The 24,490-nt window shown below is 33.0% G+C and overlaps 1 long non-coding RNA gene across 1 annotated transcript; it reads right to left on the bottom strand.

Moving 5' to 3' along the window:
* Window positions 1-1,649: 1,649 nt before the first annotated feature.
* Window positions 1,650-23,894, bottom strand: LOC129528030 (uncharacterized). The gene is made up of 4 exons (XR_008673172.2): window positions 23,826-23,894; window positions 9,205-9,257; window positions 3,438-3,499; window positions 1,650-1,852 (listed from the first exon to the last, which is right to left on the bottom strand). It is a non-coding gene; the product is annotated as an uncharacterized lncRNA (long non-coding RNA).
* Between the last annotated feature and the right edge of the window lie 596 nt (window positions 23,895-24,490).

Genomic DNA, 24,490 nt, shown 5'->3' with positions numbered 1-24,490 from the left:
CAAATTACTTCATAAAGTTATACATAGTGTTAACATGTGATCCATCAATCCTGCTGTTAGGTATAAACTCAAGATAGAAAACAATGTACGCACACAAACACACAAGGAGATTCAAAGCATCATTAGCCACTATAATCATAAGGTGAAAACAACCCAAAATTTCCATCAATGAATAAACAAAATGTGACTTATTTATGCAACAAAATTGTATTCACCACAAAAAGGAATGGGTTGTGATACATACTACAAGATTAATGAATCTTAAAAACATTAGGTTGGCTTTTCCTATTGTCTGTTGTTTATTTTTGTGTGCTTTTTTACTTTTTCTATGTTTTTGTTTATTTTTGTAGTTTTGAATGCTCTTCCCAGGTTTACAGTGGCAATGAAACTGAGACTATGCTCATAAGCTCAGTGTTTGAATCCAAAGCATCTTTAAGATATTATTCAGTCAAGTGCTGTTCACTTAAAGGGAAAAGAAAATTAATCCAATTTATTTTATCAGACATAAGCCATTTTTGGCTCCAGGGTTCTAAATATAATTACTTCTTTTAAAAGGTGGCTCAGAAGGGAAATTGGAACTCTTCTTAGGACAGGGCTGAAAGACTGTCCTAAGCAGATCAAAGGTGAGAAACAGCTTGGGAGAGCAGGGCAATTTTATGGGAATGATCCAATTTAGGAGTCATTAAACAAAGAGTTTTGCTGCTATGATTTTTTTAAGTATAGAAATGAGAAGTGATAACTCTGGTTTGTGATGGATTGGCAAATAAGAAATACAATCAAAGAAGGAAGTTTCTCAAGAATATGTGCTAATGAACTCTCTACAGTATATTTTATTTCAGTTACCTGGGAATAAATGTAACTAACCTATCCTTGGCAAAGTTTTACTGTAGGTATCAGGAAATCTTTACTGAGAGACAGGAAAAGATAGAGCAGTAAATCTTTATCGAGTGACAGGAAAAGGTAGATAAATATAGGAGAAAATGAACCACCTAAGATTAGTCTATACCAATAATAACAAGATGAAATTTAGAGTCTGTTGCATACCAGTTCTTGGAAGACATACAAGTTATTAAAAAATCGTATCCCAATTTCTCCAACAATCCCTTAAAAATCCATTTAAAAAACATAATTTGAATCACCATTTTCTGAGAACATTAAACATTTTTCATATCTTTGCCTTTGTTTGACCAACTACCATTACCATCACTTTTATTTTGAAGTCCTATAGACATATGTAGCCAGTTGATATTGCCATCTCCTGCCTTAAAATCCCCTTGTGCTATTGCAAAAAAAAAAAAAAAATGGCTCCTTCATGTGCTCTGTGACTCCATTATAACTTAAATTTAATTGTTTATTCTATAGCACTTACTATATCTTTGTGAAGCATATAGTAAACTCCTGACAATTATCCTGTAGCACCCAGAGATAGTAAATGTCTCATGAACTTTTCTCCTCCTTGAATGTCTAACCATTTATTTGCATATAGTAGATAAAATCAAACGATATTTAACTAAATTTTACTTTTTTATGGTATATGAGATACTGATGGATTTCAAAGGGATAAACTAACTTTCAAGTAAACTTAGGCTGAATAAATGAATGGAATATTTTCTTTTAATTAGCTTAACTAGTAAATTTGCATGAGTGACTGTATCTCATTTCTGCTTCCAATTCTGTTTGCATTTTGGCTTGTATATTTATTGTGGAAAACAGAAAGGTACCTGTTCCAGGAAATTTTGGCCGGTCAACTTGATGTCCAGAGATGTTCTGCTCCACATTTGGCTCCTCCATTAATTTTAATAGCTTCTTGTAGGTCTTGAGCTTAATTGTAAGGTTCTTCTTGGTGTAATAACTGTCTTATGACAACAATTTATTATTTAAATTTTTTAAGTATGGAGAACGTAAACAATAAGTAGAAACAAAATCGGCCCCTTAACTGAGAATACCTTCTGTTAGTGCGGCATTTTGCTTCTCTCTGTTTTAAATCAGAGACACAAAATGATGCAGTTAGGTTTACCTGGGTCTACTTCTTTGAGAAAATAGGTTGTGAATAACTGTGGCAAAATAATAATTTGCCATCACATTTTCAAAATACAATGAAAAAGAAATATCAAGTTTTTGATTGTTTTGATTATTAAGATGTTTAAAATCTTGTATTTGAGATTCTTATCTTTTAACCTGTGTTGACATTTTGTGTGCTTTAAAATGGACCACATACATTCAGGGGTATTTTAATAAAAAGAATTATTATCATAGGAAACTGACATCTTTAATTATTATCTTTACTTCTTTTTCTGCTTATAAACCTATGAATATTTATTAAATACGATTTTCAATTTGATCAAGTATTTTAAATGACTTTTTACATAAGTACTCTAACAAAAGATGAGATTTTTTTCATAGCCTTCTATCTATTGTACAATTATCTTTTTCAAATTCTGTTTTGTTTCTTAATTTGCCCCCTCCAGTGTCTACATCCCACTCTTATGGCAATATGACATTTTGGTGAGAAACCTGTGAAAATTTGCAAGTGCAAGGAAAGGTACAATAAAATCTAACAAATAGTCAAAGCCCAGCTGCACTTCATGTTTAAACTGCTTTGCACTGCTCAACAAGAAGCTTTTGGTGAAACTCTGATAAAACCCTTCTGTCACCCTCATCAATTTTATTCATATTTCCCCAGCTCTCAGCTATAGATTATAGGGGAGTTTGTTGGAAACCAAATGAGTGAAGTATGCTTGGTAATGGTTGGTTCATTCCCTTTTTCTTCATCTCTTCTACAATTCATGAAGTGCCTTTTGAATTTTGTAAAGCAGTTTTTAGATCAGTTGGAAGTCAGCAAAAATTTAGCATTAATGAGTTCATTTCCACAAAAATTGGCTTATTACCATGCAGGCTTCCAGTGTTTTATGGTTGTGGTTTTATAGTCATTTCTTTTATTCATTTATAAAGATATTCTCTTACCTGACACGTGCAAATAATGAGACCAGTAAAACATCCACTTTTTTAAAAGTAATTGCAAGTAAGAAAAATATAACTTCAATAATTTATAGTAACTAAAGTAAAATAAAAGTTGTATACAATAAATTACATATGATTACTGAGAAATTGTATTAACCCTATTATTTTGTAAAATAAATATTATAGTGGTTATTCTATTAATAATAAAATATCAAATAATAGGGTTTTATGTATAAAAGAAATTCTAGATAATTATAAATTTAATTGAAGGAAGATTATAAGTGAATATAATTATAAGTATGTTTAAGAAATGTATATGTTATGTATTCAACAGAGTCTAATATATTTAAAACACAGATATCTGAAAACAAATTGTATATAAAAATCATTTAGAACAGCAAACTATCAATATTATATATTTTGCTAGTTGATTTTCTAGTGTATATATCTATCATGACTTCTAAAAGTGACATTACCTGCATATTCCTGCCCAGTTTTCTCTGTCTTAGTTCGTTATCTTTCCTTGATACATTAACATCTAAAAGTAATATAAAATAAATTTTTTATCTTCAAGACAGAAGAAAATTTGACAACGGTTGTGAGAGGCCTGTATAGGGAAAACTATGAAATAATTCTGATTAAAACTAAAGATGACATAAATAAATGAAGCCCAGGAATGCAGACTGCCTCTTGATGCTTGCAAATGAAGAAAATGGATTCTCCCCTAGAGCCTCCAGAAATAAATGCAGTTTCACACCTTGATTTTAGCAGTGAGACCCATTTTAGACTTTTGATCTCCAGAACTGTAAGATAGCATATTTGTGTTATTTTTAGCTACTAAATTTGTGGCATTTTTTTTATGGCAGCAGAAGAAAACTAATGCAGTCTTCCCTGTAGTTTTGGATGAGGACTACTGCTCAAGCACGACAATTCTTATGCCTCCACTGAAGACCCTGGGTGTTCAACACTGCTTCTGCACTCTCATGGATTGTAAATCAAGCATCTCCCATCCTACATGTCTTCTGATAATTTTTCAGATATTAGCTCCTAAATAGTTGTTCTTACACAGCCAGTTCTTCTTATTGGTCAGATATCCAAAGAATCAAGTTGGCCCTATGCAGATAGCAGGGAACCTGTATGCTGGGCAGTTCTCTCCCTTCTGGTACTCTGCCTCAGTCTCTTGGAATTTCAATCGGTAGGTTGAAGATCTCAGTATTCTGCTTGAGTGACTCCTTCTTTTGCCACAATTCAGAAAGTGTCCCACAAAGAGAGAGCTGAGGAAAATCATACCGTGTGTCTCATTTGTTTTCCTTCTTTCAGAAATAATATTTCTCAGCTTCCAGTTGCCAAAATTGTAAAAACAGACTTCTTTTATATATACATCTTGCCCAATTTTTCTACTTCATTCTAGTTCTGGGCCATTTCTGGTACCAGTTTCTCTGCCACAGCCAGATGTGAAAGAAGAAACTTAATTTATGATGGATTAAAACATACATATAAGTGTCTGTTTTCTTCACAATTCCATTCTGTTGCGTTTGTATGCATTAATTTCAGAAATTTGTTTGCTCACTGTTTAGTCACTGTTTAACATCTCACTTATTCACATTCATATTTACATTCATATTCATGTTCATTCTTACTTTTAAAAGCTTTTTTTTTTCCTATGCGCCTTCATTCACTTTTTCATTCACTTTTTCAGGCACATAAACATACAGTCTAAGTACTTTGCTAAACTTAGCAAAGAGAAACTTCAAAACTTAATGTAATTTTCACATCATGCTTGAAGTGATTAGCCAGCTTTCCAGGTAGGTTGTCATAACCTACACTCAGGCTAGCCAGCAGCAGATTTTTAGCTTCAGGGATAAAACCTAGAGAATCACCTGAAAATCTCCAGAAAAATATATACAAATTGCATTTTTCTCAGTCTTCTTTTTTTTGTCACCACCAGCTTGTGGAAGGGTAAATAACAAACATATTTAGGAGAATAAAAAGAATTATATATTCATGCTTCCTGTTACAACCTCCTTTGCTTACATACCAAAGAGAAATTAGGACAATTACTATTTACTTTTCTACTTCATGCCTTATTCTATAACCAACATAAATCCTGAAAATTTGCCTATAAGCATCTTTTAAAATTAAATATACCATTGTGCCCCAGTTAATGATTCTTTGCCACAAAACTTAAATAATTAAATTGATAGCCCGCAAATGTATCAACTTGTTTGGCTGAGTTCAAAATTTGAAGTAGCAGTCTGCAGCAAATCTTTCAGCTTTATGTAGTGCTCTTTCAGGTTAGGTATAAGAATATAAATGGTTTATTCTGAGAATCTAACACTAACATTATTATTAGCTCATTCAACTTGTGAATACAGGGGTTTGCTTTAATGCCTTCAAAATAATGTAAATATAATTTATATCATATGTAATTCATTAACTATGGTTTTTATGACTGATTTCATCATCATGTAGAAAAGCTGCAATAGAATATTGTGAATTCAGGACCTCCTGAGAAAATTGGTCATAAATTTATTATTTTAAAATATAACAGCAATGATTTTATATGTATATATATATACATCGTTGGCCAGGCATGGTGGCTCATGCCTGTAATCTCAGCACTTTGGGAGGCTAAGATGAGTAGATCACTTAAGGTCTGGACTTTGAGACCAGCCTGGCCAACGTGGTAACACCCCATCTGTATTAATCTGTTTTTACTCTGGTGATAAAGACATACCTGAGACTGGGCAATTTAGAAAGGAAAGAGGTTTAATTGGACTTACAGTTTCACGTGGTGGAAGAAACCGCACAATCATGGCAGAAGGCAAAGAGGAGCAAGTCACGTCTTACATAAATGGCAGCAGGCAAAGAGAGAGCTTGTGCATGGATACTCTGCCTTATAAAGCCATCAGATCTCGTGAGAATTATTCACTATCATGAGAACAGTGCAGGAAAGACCCTCCCCTGTAATTCAATCACCTCCCTCCAGGTTCCTCCCACAACATGTGGGAATTCAAAATGAGATTTTGTTGGGGATACAGCCAGACCGTATCACCGTATATACCAAAAATACACAAATAAGCCAGGTGTGGTGGCATGTGCCTGTAGTCTCGGCTACTCGGGAGGCTAAGGCAGGAGAATTGCTTAAATCCCGGAGGCAGAGGTTGCGGTGAGCCAAGATAGCACCACTGAACTGCAGCCTGGGCGACCAAAAAAAAAAAAAAAGAGATATATATATACGCTTGCTTGATGTATATATTTGAAGCATCCCAACACTGTGTATCACTCAACTTAGGCATAAGTCATTTTCTCATAAATATATTTTCTACATTAAAGTACTTCTGCAAAAAATATTCGGAAATATGGATAATTATGTTTATTAATGTTGAATGTATTCTATGATTAAATTGATGAGCTTTTTATTTTGACTTCCCTACAAGAAAACAGCCTGGTAATTTTCTGAAACATAGTACAATTCACAAATACTAGTCTCCTAGAAAGTTCCCCCATTGTATGTGGTAAAAAATTACTAATTAAGTTTATATTTGCTTCTGCATATGTGTCTGAATTTATCATATTTAATATTTATAATAGCCCTACAATCCATGATAAAATATGCCATAGAAAATACGTACAGCAACATCAAAATCTAAGATGACTGATATACATGGCAGAACTCTTATTTTTTTTTATTTTTTTACCCTTCTGCTAATGATCCTAATTTGAAATCCCCACATGTCAAGAGAGGAACCTGATGGAACGTGATTGGATCATGGTGGCAGTTTCCCCAATGCTGCTCTCGTGACAGTGAGTGAGTTTTCACAAGATCTGGTGGTTTAACAGTGTTTTGCAGTTTCCCCCCGCCCTCCTGCTGCCATGTAAGACTGCCTTGCTTCCCCTTCACCTTCCGCCATAATTTTAAGTTTCCCAACGCCTCCCCAGCCATGCAGAACTATGGGTCAACTAAATGTCTTTTGTTTACAAATGACCCAGTCTCAGGTAGTTCTTTATAGCAGTGTGAAAACAGGCTAATACTGGCCGTTTGTAAATTCTAGGGCTTTGTCCTGTTCCAGGCACAGAATATTATTCTATAGGAGGTCTCTGGAGTGATTTACTTGGTAAAGAATAATTGGACATGATTATTGTTGAGAATCTTTCCCATGCAACATAAAGGGAAGTGTGGGATGGGTTTTGATTTGTTGTTGTTTGTTTCTTTTCCTGTTTTTGGCAATTTCTTTTTATGCTTCTGAGGAAGCCAAAATAGAAATATTCCCTTTTTTAAGTGGAAATGTTTTTATACTGGTAGATGCAGTTATCAGTATATGATGCTTATCACTACTGAAGTCTAAAGGGGGAGGCAGGTGTGTCACAAAGATTAGCTGTGTGGTATTGCGTGACTTCAGAGTTAACTGTGTAACTATTCAGCCTCTGCCTTCATTATTTCAGAGTATTTTAATGACTTGTCATCATTCACTGAATGTTATTAATTATGTAAATTTTAACATATTACATTAATAGAAGTATATGAATCTCCTGTTAATAATATATGTTTCTAGCAATAATAGAATTATTTACTAGCTGTTATTTATTACATAGAAGAGTAGGAAATCTTAAAATGTTGATATCTAAAATTATTAAAGTCATAAAAAATATTTAGTGAAAAGGCACAAATCAAAACCACAAAAAATATACGCCTTATTCCCATAATTATAGAATTAGTTTCTCTTTCTTCTCTCTTTTTGACTCTGTCTCTTTCTCTCCCATATGATATGTTTCCTCAACTGATGTGCATTTGATATTATCTTAAAGCCAGAAGTTTATACAAATCTAAATTTCTCTCTAAAATACAACTACATAAAAATTGAGCATGCTGAATAATAGTCCCATTGTCTTAATTAAATTTCACTAAATTAAAATGTTCACAGAGAGTGAGCTTGAAATAAACACTTAAAATATACTCTATTTAAAAAAATCATTCATGCTTACTGTTAAATACCATAATGTATCATCATTTTTATATCACAGAAGCAGAGACAGAACATTTTTGTTGTTGATGTAAGAAAATGTTCAATTCTGTGAGAAATAATTCTGTCAAAAGTAATTATCTGGGTTTCTGTACATTATTAACAACAGGTTTAATATTTATTAAAAATTACAATTATCTTTTAAATATGTGATTATCTATAATTAAATAGGAAACACAATACAACTTTCTGTTAAAATTACGCTTCCTTATAAGAATATTAATGCAGAAAAACTGGCTTTCAATATTTAATGATTTATCTCTATAATTTAAAATTCACACACAATTTTAACATATGTTTAAAAGTTTATTCAGAATACAACAAGTATTTTCCAACCAAACAAAAGATTTGAAGTTATTGGTTACTATTTCTCGGTAAAATTCAAAATACGACTTTTTTTTGGCATTTTAGACTATATATAAATATACATCCTATTAGAAGATATACAACTTTCTTTATATTTCAGTTAAATAAGTAGGGTTGTGTTTGCATGCAATCAGTTAATTATAACAATAACAAAGACCACTTTGACTCTACTTATGTTAAAATGGGATTTAGTAGACTTCGTAAGTTCTTTTCTGTTATTATTTTCATTAATTTTCACTATGCTCAGCAGTATTGGTACTGATTTGCATTCCAAAAGATAGTTTCAAATGGTATCATGGATTTAACTTGAAACATAAAAGCTAAGAAATTCAAAGTTAAGCTCATATTCGATTTTGTTATAATCCCATTAAAACTGGGCTATTATTTTTAATTTGCATATTTTTCATTTATAATGCCCCCTAATAGATTTGGCCTTAATGCTCAAAGAGACAGAATAAATGCTTTAAGACTCAAGATTTTAGGGACTTTGTAGAATTCTTTCTCCATATGTGACTCTCTTTACCCTAGCTTACTTTAAACTGTATTTACTTTGAAAAAACAATGCTTCTTTCATTCAACAATATTCAGTGTTTATTTACTAGGTGTGGCACTTAGTTTGTTCTCGGAAATTCATATAAAAAAATTCATAATATCTTGCCAGAAAAATTCTTACAGTGTAATTAGGAAGGCAAAAAGTGACCTCAAAAGTTAAATTTCTAGTCATAAGTACTTTGAAAAAGATACTCCTTGTGGGGACACGTGAAGTGAATATATTTTGAAAGTTTCTTGGAGAAGAAAAATTGACTCAAAAAGAAATAGTGAAGGAAAAGAACTTCCAGTTATAGAAACTCACCTTGCCTTCTGATAGATTCCTTTCCCCTCTGGTGTTCTCTCTGCAGAAGTAGCCTGCAAATGAAGGTATGGTTTCTCTTATTTTGAGCAAGATAGCTTTAACATTGTCCTCAGTTTGAGTAACTTTTAGACACTGACTCTAGGCTTCTAGCCTCCCTTCCCTTAGAGCATTTACTTAAGAAAACTTTTAAATGCAAATTCTTTCCCTGCCCCTTTGAGATGTAAATCTTCTCCCAGCCTTTGGCCAGTTTTATTACCAGCTAATACCTTTCTCAAGAACCTGGGAACCATCCTTTTGAAATGTAATCATCCAGAAAGATAGTGCCTTATCTTCCAGTCTCTCTGTAGAAGACTAATTTCAATAACCACCAATTAGCAAACACAGAAGGTCTAAACACACCGACTAACTTCTCTATTAGTATCTTCCAGTACTTTTCCACTAGATCACCCCAGGACTTGAAAATTTTCTTGACTCTTGTTTCATCAGAGTTAGATTCAGTCTCTTTTCTCTATTGAAATAGTCATGAATAGTCTCCTTTGCCTGTTGACCTGTTGGGTGCAATTTTTCTTTAGGAGTTCCAAAGTATAATTTCCTCATGAACTAACTTCGAAGTAAATTGCATGGAGTCACTCATAATGAGAAAAAAAACATGTAATTTATACAATGGATTTTGCAACTTATTGTTATTTTTGCTACGATAAGAAGTAATGAGCATCTCAGTAGCAGAAAAGCAAAAGTGAAATATAAAATATCCATTAAGATTCTCATCTAACTTTTCACAAATTTTAACCTAAATGTGCAGCATTGATAATAATCTTAATGATGTGCAAGACTACTGTCTTATTTCTTTTTGTGTTGCTATAACGGAATTCTTGAGACTGGGTAATTCATTAAAAAAAAGAGAAATGTTACTTCTTGTGGTTCCGGAGCCTGGAAAGTTTGAGATCAAGGTGACACATCTGGTGAGGCCTTATTGCGATATCATCCCATGGTAAGAGGTATCACATTGTGAGGCAGAGCAAGAGTCCTAGCTCAGGTCTCTCTTCCCCTTTGTTTATAAAGCCACAGTCCCAACATGGAGCCCCCACTCTGATGACCTTACATAATTCTAATTACCTCCCAAAGAATCCTCCACTTAATACTAATGACGATTAAATTTCAACATAAAATTTGTAGGAAACATCCAAACCACAGCAACTGGTGTGTAATTTATGGGAATTGCTGAAAGTGCTATCAGTCTATTTTCTGTGCTATGAAAGGTCAGAATTCTCCTCAGAGGGATAAAATTTATTTAATGTGGTAATGACAGTGTAGATTCATGATAACCTCTGATAAAGGAAAACTATCTGTTTAACAAAAATGTATAATCCTAGAAGATACCTTTGGAGAGAGCTACAACAATCATAATTTCAAAGATTAGTTTCTACTCTGCCATTTTCAATTATGTAACTTGTTTTTTAAAATTAATTAGTATACTATTTATACCAACACTACTATACTGCTTTCAAAATGGATGCATAAATTTATAACAAAAGACAGCATACAGTTAAACCATTAAATTCAAGGTAAAATAGCAACACTCAAATGTCTTTTTGTGTTTATGGCTGTGCATCTATATGTGCGTATGTACAATGTAAGAACATCATTTATACACCACTATCAAGGGCAAAGTTCTACAAAAATGACTTTAGCATGCACTTCAGTTCTGGATTCTATTAAATCATTGTCTTATAAGTGTCAAAAATATATAATTATGTAAGTGTAAAAATGTTTACTAATGTCCCAGTGTCATTTTTCTTACATCTGTGAGCTTGTTCTTTTAAGAATTCTGCTAAATAAGCAGAGGTAGAAAAGGCACATTTGTTTAAGCTTAGACACACTTTTAATTGCCCTACCTCATAAATCAACAACATAGCAAACTTGGAAAAGAGCTTTTTCCTTTTAACATCCATAGCCTTTATGTATTTCTGAGCAATTTCAAATGGTTAGAAAGCTGTCTGCATCAATTCATAGCTAATATGTTACCATAGCATAATCTTGACTTGAGAAGATATTCTCCACCTTGAAGTTGCTCCAGGAAAAGCAAGAGAGAAACATGATATGGAGCAAACCTCCATTAGAAAATGTAGACAATATTTGTCCTTTTTAAGTTTTCATTTCTCTCCTTGACTCTTCATATAAAACTGAGGTAAATAAAAGTTACCTGTGCTAGGCCCAGCACGGTGGCTCACGCCTGTAATCCCAGCACTCTGGGAGGCCGAGGTGGGCGGATAACGAGGTCAGGAGATCCAGACCATCCTGGCTAACACAGTGAAAACCCGTCTCTATTAAAAATACAAAAAATTAGCCGGGCGTGGCGGGGGGTAGCTGGGACTGCAGGCGACCAGCATGGGCAACACGGTGAAACCCCCTCTCTACTAATTACAAAAAATTAGCCAGGCGAGGTGCGGGTGCCTGTAGTACCAGCTACTCCAGAGGCTGACGCTGGAGAATGGAGTGAACCCAGCAGGTGGAGAATGCAGTGAGCAGAGATCAGCCACTGCACTCCAGCCTGGGCGACAGAGCGAGACTCCGTCAAAAAAAAAAAAAAAGGTACCTGTGCTAACTTAAAGCTTCTCAGTTGTAGGGAAGTCGTTTATAGCTGTCTAAGCATGAGACATATACATTAAATGTCTTAATACTGAAAAAAATTTAAAATAGTAACGTGTAGTTAGGCAAAAAAAAAATTAAATTTTTTATTTAAGGAGTGGCAAGATGTTAACTTAAATTGCTGTACATTTTGGTTAACATCTCGTCACTCCTTAAATAAAAAATTTAATTATTTTTTACTGTTTAAATAAAAATAAAACCATTCTCATAGATAATGACTTTTAGCTCTATTTTATTCAAAATGGATACAATTGCAATCTCTTATTAAATATTTCAATGCTAGGTGTAAATAAAACCTATCTATTTAAAATCCAACAAAATAATAAAACAATTGAGGATGAATACAGAAAATTAGGGTTATTCTGTCATTGTTTTATTTATTTATTTTTTTATTATACTCTAAGTTATAGGGTACCTGTGCACAACATGCAGGTTAGTTACATATGTATACATGTGCCATGCTGGTGTGCTGCACCCAGTAACTCGTCATTTAGCATTAGGTATATCTCCTAATGCTATCCCTCCCCTGTCCCCCCACCCCACAACAGTCCCCAGAGTGTGATGTTCCTCTTCCTGTGTCTATGTGTTCTCATTGTTCACTTCCCACCTATGAGTGAGAACATGTGGTGTTTGGTTTTTTGTCCCTGAGATAGTTTGCTGAGAATGATGGTTTCCAGCTTCATCCATGTCCCTATAAAGGACATGAACTCATCATTTTTTATGGCTGCATAGTATTCCATGGTGTATATGTGCCACATTTTCTTAATCCAGCCTATCATTGTTGGACATTTGGGTTGGTTCCAAGTCTTTGCTATTGTGAATAGTGCTGCAATAAACATATGTGTGCATGTGTCTTTATAGCAGCACGAATTATAATCCTTTGGGTATATACCCAGTAATGGGATGGCTGGGTCAAATGGTATTTCTAGTTCTAGATCCCTGAGGAATTGCCACACTGACTTCCACAATGGTTGAACTAGTTTACAATCCTACCAACAGTGTAAAAGTGTTCCTATTTCTCCACATCCTCTCCAGCACCTGTTGTTTCCTGACTTTTTAATGATCGCCATTCTAAGTGGTGTGAAATGGTATCTCACTGTGGTTTTGATTTGCATTTCTCTGATGGCCAGTAATGATGAGCATTTTTTCATGTGTCTTTTGGCTGCATAAATGTCTTCTTTTGAGAAGTGTCTATTCATCTCCTTCACCCACTTTTTGATGGGGTTGTTTTTTTCTTGTAAATTTGTTGGAGTTCATTTTAGATTCTGGATATTAGCCCTTTGTCAGATAAGTAGATTGCAAAAATTTTCTCCCATTCTATAGGTTGCCTGTTCACTCTGATGGTAGTTTCTTTTGCTGTGTAGAAGCTCTTTAGTTTAGTTAGATCCCATTTGTCAATTTTGGCTTTTGTTGCCATTGCTTTTGGAGTTTTAGACATGAAGTCCTTGCCCATGCCTATGTCCTGAATGGTATTGCCTAGGTATTCTTCTAGGGTTTTTATGGTTTTAGGTCTAACGTTTAAGTCTTTAATCCATCTTGAATTAATTTTTGTATAAGGTGTAAGGAAGGGATCCAGTTTCAGCTTTCTACATATGGCTAGCCAGTTTTCCCAGTACCATTTATTAAATAGGGAATCATTCCCCCATTTCTTGTTTTTGTCAGGTTTGTCAAAGATCAGATAGTTGTAGATATGTGGCATTATTTCTGAGGGCTCTGTTCTGTTCCATTGGTCTATATCTCTGTTTTGGTACCGGTACCATGCTGTTTTGGATACTGTAGCCTTGTAGTACAGTTTGAAGTCAGGTAACGTGATGCCTCCAGCTTTGTTCTTTTGGCTTAGGACTGACTTGGCAATGCGGGCTCTTTTTCGGTTCCATATGAAGTTTAAAGTAGTTTTTTTGAATTCTGCAAAGAAAATCATTGGTAGCTTGATGGGGGTGGCATTGAATCTATAAATTACCTTGGGCAGTATGGCCATTTTCACGATATTGATTCTTCCTACCCAAGAGCATGGAATGTTCTTCCATTTGTTTGTATCCTCTTTTATTTCATTGAGCAGTGGTTTATATTTCTCCTTGAAGAGGTCCTTCATGTCCCTTGTAAGTTGGATTCCTAGGTATTTTATTCTCTTTGAAGCAATTGTGAATGGGAGTTCACTCATGATTTGGCTGTTTGTCTGTTATTGGTGTATAAGAATGCTTGTGATTTTTGCACGTTGATTTTGTATCCTGAGACTTTGCTGAAGTTGCTTATCAGCTTAAGGAGATTTTGGGCTGAGATGATGGGATTTTCTAGATATACAATCATGTCATCTGCAAACAGGGACAATGTGACTTCCTCTTTTCGTAATTGAATACCCTTTATTTCCTTCTGCTCCTTGATTGCCCTGGCCAGAATTTGCAACACTATGTTGAATAGGAGTGGTGAGAGAGGGCATCCCTGTCTTGTGCCAGTTTTCAAAGGGAATGCTTCCAGTTTTTGCCCATTCAGTATGATATTCGCTGTGGGTTTGTCATAGATAGTTCTTATTATTTTGAGATACATCCCATCAATACCTAATTTACTGAGAGTTTTTAGCATGAAGGTTGTTGAATTTTGTCAAAGGCCTTTTCTGCATCTATTGAGATAATCACATGGTTTTTGTCGTTGGTTCTGTTTATATGCTGTATTACGTTTATTGATTTGTGTATGTTGGACCAGCCTTGCATCCCAGGGATGAAGCCCACTTGATCATGGTGGATAAGCTTTTTGATGTGCTGCTGGATTCTGTTTGCCAGTATTTTACTGAGGATTTTTACATCGATGATCATCAGGGATATTGGTCTAAAATTCTCTTTTTTTGTTGTGTCTCTGCCAGGCTTTGGTATCAGGATGATGCTGGCCTCATAAAATGAGTTAGGGAGGATATCCTGTTATTGTTCACAGGAAATTTTAATACATGTTTTAACAATTCAGAAAATGGTGATGATTTAAGTATAACTTAATTGATTAATTTAAGGCAAATCTCAATTAACTTTTCTTTTCTATATACCATACCGTGTTTTTTTTAAGATATAGAACATATTTGTTTTCTATGTGTTCAAATTAACAGATAGCTTGGTGTTAACAAGTAAACTCAAAACTTTGTGGCTGATATTCAGTTTCATGCAAAAATATGTAATACTTTTTATATTTTATGAGAAATATTATTCAAACAATTTGATACAGACATAATACTTGTTGATTTTTCCAACAAAATTGTAGCATTGCAGATGACTCCAGGTAGATGAAATACATAAGCTAGAAAACTGAATAAGAGATGTGAAAAATAAGTATTTTTTTCTAAAGAAAGCAACAATATATGTAAGAACATTCAACCTTAATTTTAAATTCTTTAGATGAAAAAACAGATAGCATTAGATCATATTTATCAATAACAGATAAGGTTTAATATTACCTAGTATTCTGTGCTATTAAACCACTTTCAGTAAGCAGTTATTCATGACTCAATTGAAATGCATTCACTTTTAAATAGATTCTCATATGAAACGCATATGAAAGTATTATAATTTGAAGTGCTTACTCAGCATACTTAGCCAGTTCTCACTACATGATTAAAATTGTAATAATTTATGCTTGATTTATTTTTTGGCTTATCTTTTTTTTTTCACCCTATAATTCAGGTTTTCTCAAACTTTATTGTGCATAAAACTTTCTAGGGAGCTTGTTAAAAATAAAGTTTTCTAGTCCCTTTCCACAGATTTTCTGATTTAGTAGGTTTGGGTCAGAACCAAAGAATCTTCATTTTTAACAAGCCTATCAGGTAATTATTATAGATATGATTCCTGGACCACAATTTTAGTAATACTCTTTATCGTAACTATTCATACTCATTCTTTTAAACATTTAGCTTAACTTCAAACCTGTTCTTTCCTTACGTCTTTGTCTGTCTGTTTCCTCTTTGTTTCTATCTCTGCCAGTTTCTTTTTTTCTCTTCAATAAATTAAACTTGGAAGAATTGTAGCAAAACATAAAATAATATGTTGAAGTGATTGTATAAGGATTTCTTTGCAAATTTCTACCTCAATGTCTTAAAGCCATAATGAGAACTCAAGAAATGTTATTTTAATCATTGTAATTATGTTTTCAGCTCCCTTGGTTGCATTGTTTTAATTATAACCTAATATTTATTACTCACAACCCTTTCATTTTGTTGTTCTGAATTAGGACTTTAAAAAAGGGACATTTTTATAATTTTATCTCCTATTTGTAAAATATTATCTACTATAACATAAAATTACTGTATTTTATCAAATTGATGGTACCATTAATTTATTGTATTTAGTGTATTACTAGTATGGAAACAAGTACTGCAATTAAATTATAATTCAATATGTTTTACTTATTGCATTTGAATTTTCGATACATGAAAATTAAAAACATGCGTCTTAGAATTATGGAAACATGCTAATTTAGTAAATAATATTGTAATTGTTTCTTAAGAATTCTTTATTATTTAACTTGCAAACATGGGCATTAAGCATTTCAGCATCAATTTTGTGGTGGTTGAGATCATGTGTTATTCTTTTGGAATTATTCTCCTAAAGCTTCAAAGTTAAACTCATATTCATTGCATCTCCTATTGACTTATTCTATAATCAATCTCTAATCTCCAGTCAATTATAGCTTATTCAAGCAACTTTTCTGTAGTAATCAAGATCATTTTATTTCTGATACTTCAGACTACAGATAATAGAGAAGTTGAAAGAGACTGGGTTATGCATCCATTTAGTTCCTTATTTTGGCTGTTAACTAGGTGTTTAACTAAATATCTGTGAAGCTTGGTTGTTTTTAATAGTAATACATACAAAAGCCTTTGCATAATATAGTTTGAATCACTTTTAAATATCTTCTCGATACCAATTATTTTTGACTAATATATATGCACTTAAGATACATAATTTTAAAATGGTAGCCTTCAACATGAATTGAATTGGAATCACCAGCTAGGCATTTTCCACCTATACATACTCATTTCAATTTCCCTCCCAAATATACTGATGGGAGTAGATCAAAACAGAGGGATGGAGATGTTTGCTTTCAGACACTTCTTTAGCTCCCTGATGATGTGCAGCCCTGAGGCCAGGAAAGCATTTCCATTCATGCATTCCTTTTTCCTTACACTGAATGCATCTTTATAAGCTGCATGCTTATATTTGTTTGGGTTCTGCACTATGCCAGCCAGAGGGAACAGAGCAAAGATAAGTAAAGAGATGGACTTTAACGCCATGGGACCTTCACATTAACTGTGCTCTGGGCATGTTGGCAGGAAGTTGGACTCTGAAGTTAGTGCTGTGCTGGAGCTAGCCTATAGCAGCTCATGAGAACAAGTTGTTAAGTGTTCAGGAATTGTTAACCTTTTAGGAATTTTGCAGATCTATTGATGTCATGTTACTTGAAATCAACGATGGTGGAAATATTTACATAATAGAAATCAACAAAGGCAAATATAAAAATTTTGTTTTGTCCCACAAGAGTTGGTCTTAAATATTTGTTATCATGCCCCTCTTTGTAACATAAGATAAGGACACTCCACGTATTCAGAAGTTGGAAGAGGTATCCATGAAAATCTCCTGAATGAAGTGTTGTATAAACTGAATAGACAGGAAGACAAAATAGATCTTCATGGAGAGAGAAGGGTTAAATAGCATAAACACAAAAACACACAGAAAGGATATGAGACATTGAATACAATGAAATAAGTTCAAATATGGCTTAAATTTTAAAAACAGTAGAATGACAGAAATTTAAGATGTGCAAATGAGGTGAACAATTTTGTAAAAACTTCCCAATCATATAAATATCTTGCCTTTTATTTCAAAGGCAATGGAATATAATGCAGGTTAATTTAATGATATCTGCATTAAAAAAATAAATTTAACTTTTTTTGCAGAATAAATTGAAGAAAAATAAACGTTTTAAGTAACTGGACGCATTTTTATTTCCTTAGTTAGGGAGAGAGATGATTTTTGGCTCATATCATAGTGGCAATAGAGATGAAGAGAATTTGATATAACGCAGAGGTCTTTCGTGAAACTGACAGGATTTTTTAATAGGGATATGTGAAGCAACAACAGTAAATGGGGAAATTATTACTTATAGATTTCATACTTAATCAAATCACTCATTTAGTGAGTGTTATTGAGACATGAGGCACACAGAGGCAAAAGTGGGAACTAAGAAAGATTTAGAAATACACATTTCATATGTTTAAAGTCCCTGTACAAGTAACATTCTCACAGAGACATTGAGAAGGTAGGTAGATGAGAATCTGTAGGCCAGAAGGAATTTAAAGTGTGACGATATCCATTTGGGAGTGATGAAAAGAGAATGCAGCCATATAGTAGAATAACATAAAAGATACTTTAGAAAGCTTGTCTCACATATCTGTTTTTATGTAGCAAGCCACCTTAAAACTCAATAGTTTAAAAAATTAACAACAGTTTTGTTTACTTCCCTTCCATTTGAGTCAACAATTTAGACTGGGTTTATGGGGTGGTTCTTTGGTTGCTTTCAACTTAGGTCACTCAACTTATCGTCTTGGGCTAAGGGCTGTAAAATAGCCTTTCTCACATGATTGGCACTTGGTGCTAGCTGTTTTCCAGTCCACACACTTCCATCAGGCTGGTTTGGGATTCTTCACATGGAGTCTTCATTCCAAAAACAGCAAAAAGCAGAGTAATCCTCTATGGCCACACCTTTCAAGCATTTGCTGACATCATATTTGCCAATATCTCAATCACAGAGGACAGCAATAAACCCCACCTTAGTCAACTTGAGAAGAAAGAATACATGGGTGTGGCTACCAGGACACAGGACACAGTGGGGGCTACTTCTGTAACAATCTACAAGAAACTTCAATGGTCAAGTAGAAGACAAACTAGTAAAGAAGATGGAAAGAGGACAGCTAGAATATTGATAAGAGGAAAAATAGCAAAAAGAAGCAATGCAAATGACAAAGAAAGTGAGAATGACAGAGAACTTTTAATATAAGAGAAGGTTACATTTTTGGTTGCATGATGTATCTTTATGATTTCTTTCATTCGTCAGTTTTATGTCAGGTAGGATTACATTCAACTGTACATAATAAAAAAGAAAAAAAAGCTCTTTTTGTGGCTTAAACACAAGCATATGCTATAACAACATTCGATGAGGTTCAGATACAGGTTGTTCGGCCCTGGTATTGTGGCTTAACAGGAACTAGACTCTTCCTTGCCTCCACCCTTTATATTGTCATCTTCCAACTTCATACATGTTGTCTCATTATCGCAAGATGACTTCTACTAACTATTCCAGGCAGGTAGAAGAAAGAAAGGAAAAGAAAAGTAATGGGTTTATTTTAATGAGATTATGGGAAGGGCTGCTTCTAGCTCTTTCTGTTGCCTAGCATCCTGTAATGTGGTCACGTCTGATTTCATGAAATGAGGAATACTAGAGTACATTTAACTGGCCACAGGGCCACACAGAATCAGAGTTCTGCTAACAAGGTTATTCTATATGAAAACAGCAGAATCTGCTGCAAGTTTCTATTTAATTTGACATGCACATTAATGCTGTGTTGTTTCTAAGACCCTAGTACTTATGCCATTCATGTATCTCACCCTTCTTTATTTACACAACACTTAATGATTTTATATACTTTCAGGAATAGATTATCTGACAAAGTAGAGGATTTGTTATTTAGTGATAATAAGAAGCTAACATTTATTGAGCATTTAATTTGTACCCAGCAATGCTGTTTACACATTTTACATCAATTAAATCCTATAACAATCTTCTGAAATAGGCACTAATATTGTTATTAAATTTAAAGATAAGGAATTCATCAGAAAGGCATTAAGTAATTTACTCAAAATCATGTAATTAACAGGCTTTTAAAATTTCTTACATAAAAATACAAGTTCTTACTGGTATAGTGTATAACACTGCCCACCAGTGTAATAGAAAGTATATATGAAAGAGTGCATTCAATTTAGTATTCATATTTTAACCTAATATGAGATGTTTAGATAAATACATTTTCTAGTAAATAAAGTTTTTTAATGTGAAAAATTTCAGTCTCACTGTATCGTTTTTAAAATATTATTTCCTTCTTTGATTTTCTGTTCAATTATACCCATCGCATCAAAATATTCTATATGTTAATATTTTTAGATTTCTACTCATGCTTCGATATTAATAAATTTGTATGTTGCATGCAATTACGAGAGTTTGCTTTCAAAAAAATCTTGATCATTTTAATTATTATGCCAAATAAACAATGCTATTAAATTTTAATAATCTAATGGGTGATAAAAATATTATATAAGAAGCTTTCAGTATTTTAGCATGTTTCGAATGTAATGAATTTAAAAACTTTAGATACATTCAAATCTCAAGTAATTCCTTTTATATAAAATAATGTGAGGCTTTAAATTATTAAGCAATAGAAGCCTCTTCAGTCCATGACTACTATTTGTTAATAGCCAAAGGTATATTTAAATATATTTATCTTATACCTACAAAAGAAAAAAAGTAGTAATATGTTTTTATTGTGCCTTTGCTTCTAAAATATATTATAAGAAGCATTCTGAGAAAGTCTCTCACGGTAGAAAGCCTGCATATAATGAGAGAGTCAACTCAGACAAGTATCCTGCATTTCTTCAAACTATAAAATAGCTAGTATCCCGAGGACTTGTGCTGAATCAACTTTATTTAAATAGAATACTGCTGCATGTTCACAAGAGAAGGCCATACCTTTTCCTCTGCATAATAATATAAGCCTTTATGTTTTTCAGGAAGAAAATTCTCAGAACATTAAAGAGAGTAGAAACTCTCATTATTCAAGAAGTTAGGTAGAAGAAATGTGATGACTCTGAATTCAATAAAAGGCAAGTTTTATTCCAAACAGTGGATTCATTTTTATTAGGCACTCTATGTTTTTATGGTAATTGCCAGTACAGTTTATGCAGGGAAGTCTGAGATATGGACTAATATAAGTTTCACAATTTTCTATACAAAGAAAGTAAGATAAGCCTATCTCATCTGTAAGACTGATAATATGATCTTGCAATCTAATTTTCTCACATATCTATTACATAGACTTAAAAGTTGAATGTTTTATGGAATTTCAAAGTTAAATAGTTTTGCTATATTAACCATATTTGTGTGCATTCTTAACACCTTTAAAAATTCGCATTATCACATTTTATGATCTCTTTAAAAGCTTTATTTAATGCTATTTCTAACTTTCAGGTTAAATATTTTAAGCATTTGTATATCTGCTGCTACCTCCAGTCAACCTCTTTAAAAATTCTGTTTCACTAAAGTCAATTAAATTTGAGTCAATTTTTATTGTACACCTAAAATGTGCCAGGCACTCTTTCTGACAAAAAAGATAAAATGACAGTTGAAATAATCCCCACCATTGATGTGCTCATTGTTTAATTCATCTTTTATAATTAAGTATCATTCATTAAACAGCTACTCTTATTCAACAACTATATTTGTTCCTAGTTATAACACAAGGTTACTCCAAACAGACTTTTCAGGTTTCTAATAATGTCTGTCTTTTTAAAAAGATATGTGGCTGGTGGTGTTGCCATGTATGAGCATAAGAAGAGAGGCAGATGTGATGAGATGAGGGTTTGTGATGTAGCAAATGGCTAGATCATGTCTTACGTTTCATAGTGTAGATTCTATGCTTTCAGTTCAGAGAGAAGTCTCTAATAGTTTAAAGAAACAAAATAACATGATTCAAATTATGTTTATACAATTATTTAAAAAGAAGGAATAAAAAACTTGGAGCATAAAATAGACACTCCATATGGAGAAGCTAGAGGAGAAGCAATATCCAAATACAGTATTTTAAAAATAATAAAAAGCATCATTGCTCAGACTAAAGAAGGGGAGTTTGGGGCAAGACAAGTATATATAAATGTACATCAGCAGATCAATTAGAACATAGGGACTCCTTTTAAAAACAACTAAAAATGCACATTAGTAGATGGAAAACATACTTCTCAAGAACAAAACTATATGCCAGGAAGCAAGAAAATAATATATTTAAAGAGCTGAGAAAATATGCTACCAACCTGTAATCTTATACCACGATTAACTATTATTTGATTTATACACAATAAAGTATTTTCAGTAAAAAATAACACATAAAACTAAGATAAATGAACTACAAGAACTATAAAAATTGGCATTTCAAAAAGAACAACATTGAATCTAGGTAGGAAGAATAAAATGTAAGACAATTTTGAAGAAAACAAATTGCACAATATAGAGATATTTTAAAAATTTTTGTTAATTCTGGAGGTGGAATATGTTGTCATTAATTTAACAAACTCAGACATCATACGAGACAGGAGCGAGAAGTAACAGATTTAAACCATTTCCCATTTGCTCCAAGAATACTGACCAGCGGTGCTTGCAGCTTCAGTGTTTACCCCCAAATAACTTCTCTACAAAAGATCTTGATTTTATTATTATTTTCACTTCACTCTAGTATATCACCTTTCAAAACAAAAGACATCATTCTATTTATAGCATTCTGTTTTTTGTAGAGGTATTTCCATTTATAAAATATAGTAATTTTCAATCACTGAAGATGTCAAGTTTTAGAAAACATAGCATTCCTAAGTGTGATATTAACATAGTTTTCATACAGGTATTAGCTGAAGATTTATTTGATGAATTCAATTTTTCCTAAACAGATGATTCTGATGATTCAGACGATTCTGAAGTTAGTTCTGTTTAGAAATAAACAGAACTAACTTTTATATTTTATATTTTACTTTCATGTTGGAAATCAGTCGGATTTGCTTCAGCCTCAAAGAGAATGTTTATATAAAATTAAATGAGCACAGGCAGTGAGCTGCACTTTTTTTTCCCTATACACAAAAAGGGTTAAAGATTTTTCAGCATTGTTCAGCTAGAGGGTGAGGATACAGTTAAATTTCACCTTTTAAGAAAAATGTCTGTATGCTTTAAAAAAAAAAAACAGATGAACACTGAATGAAAATGGTAGAATACAGAAATTCTATACCTTTGGGTTATGGGGAGAAACCAAAGGAAAAGAAAGCAGAAAATGTGATCAATCCAATGGGAGGCAGAAAAAGAGAAAAGATAGAAAAATGAGAGATAATAGCACAAAATGTAGTAAAAATGATTACAAGTAGATTACTGATAACAATAAATGAAAAAAATTCACCATGACACTTAATGAAAATTAGTAACAGAAAGAATATAAATATAAGTTAACTAATATACAGATTAATAAAGATATATCCAAATAAAAATCATACAAAAAGTTAAAAGATATGTGATGGAAGAATAAATAGATTAATAAATTGATAGATTTCAGATAGACAAACGCATGTAGCTCAGGTAAGTATAAAACAAATGATGCTGGATTGTTCATATTAATATTAGATAAAATTATCTTATATGAAACATCATTGTTAAAGATTAAGGTAGATACTAAAATGGAGTAAAATATAAAATTTCCAGTAAGTCATAACAATTGTAATGTAGCAAGCAGCTAATAATAAAGCTTTCAGGATACATGAAGCAAAAAAAAAAAAAAAGAAAAAGAAAAGTCAAAGTCAACATAATTTCAAAGATAACTGACAAATATCCAATCAGAATGAGCAATTCTAACACATTTTTCATAGTATTAGATTAGGAAGAAAATTTTGATAAAAATCGAAACAATTGGAACAATATAATTAATAACTTTGACTGAAGATACATGCATAAATTACTATATCCAATGCACAGAAAGAGATAATTTTGACCTACATGAGAAATATTTATGATATTTTAACATAGACTAGGATATAAAGAAACTCTCAACAATCTCCATGTATTATTCCATTTTCACACTGATGATAAAGACATACAAGAGGCTGGGCAATTTACAAGAGAAAAAGGTTTAATGGACTTACAGTTCCACATGGCTGGGGAAGCCCCACAATCATGGCAGAAGGTGAAAATCAAGTCTCACATGGCAGCAGAGAAGCAAGAGAGAACTTGTGCAAGGAAATTCCCTTTTTTAAAACCATCAGATCTCGTGAGACTTATTCACTACAATGAGAACAACATGGGAAAGACCTGCCCCCATGATTCAATTACCTCCCACCAAGTCCCTCCCATAACATGTAGGAATTCAAGATGAGATTTGGATGGAGACACAACCAAACCATATCACTCCGCAAAATAGCAAACATTAGAACTTGTTCTTTAATCAAAATCCAATTAAATTGACATCATCGGCAAGCACAGAACAACACAAAACAACAACAACAAAACCTTTAAAATAAAGGTTTTTTACCCCCAAGATGACAGATTAGAGGCTTTTAGCATGCCTTCGCTACTTGGAAACAGCAAAACAGTGCATAAAGATCTACTTCGAGAGCTTTAATTCAAGAAGGAAGACGGTATTTCATCAGAAAAAAATGAAGAACAACCCAGACTCCAGAAATGACAAGGTGGACAGCCTTCCTTGTGATGGTGATTGACTGATAAAAGTGAATGAAGCCCCAGTAAAGAAGAGGGGCAGTCAGTCTCCCTCTGTGACTCACCTTTCCACTAGGGATCTGTGTAATTCAGA

Source organism: Gorilla gorilla, chromosome 19 (genome assembly GCF_029281585.2).
Source record: "Gorilla gorilla gorilla isolate KB3781 chromosome 19, NHGRI_mGorGor1-v2.1_pri, whole genome shotgun sequence".
Taxonomy (NCBI): domain Eukaryota; kingdom Metazoa; phylum Chordata; class Mammalia; order Primates; family Hominidae; genus Gorilla; species Gorilla gorilla.
The sequence above is the reverse complement of the archived record's forward strand: the minus strand, read 5'-3'. Positions and strand labels throughout refer to the sequence as shown.